This window comes from Chrysochloris asiatica, unplaced genomic scaffold (genome assembly GCF_000296735.1).
Source record: "Chrysochloris asiatica unplaced genomic scaffold, ChrAsi1.0 scaffold00044, whole genome shotgun sequence".
Classification (NCBI taxonomy): domain Eukaryota; kingdom Metazoa; phylum Chordata; class Mammalia; order Afrosoricida; family Chrysochloridae; genus Chrysochloris; species Chrysochloris asiatica.
This window is the reverse complement of record NW_006408562.1, coordinates 4198661-4198978: the sequence shown is the minus strand read 5'-3', so window position 1 is coordinate 4198978 and position 318 is coordinate 4198661.

Genomic DNA, 318 nt, shown 5'->3' with positions numbered 1-318 from the left:
CTTTTGACAACACATTTCCATAGCACCAAATTACTATAAAAATTAAAGTACAGCTTTCTTATATTGTTCATCTGATTTTTATAGTAGACACTTTACTTTCACTCAGAAATGAGTTCATGTTAAAAACAAAACAAAAACCTCAAATATTTGGAAATGTGTTCAGAAATACACTGCAATTGTTCGCTTTGAACTTTAATGTTGCTGTAGGTACCATGGAGTTGACTCCATCTCATAATAACCCTGTACACAACAGAACAAAATCCTGCCCAGTGTTATGCCATCTTCACAATAATTGTCAAGTTTGAGCCCATTGTTGTT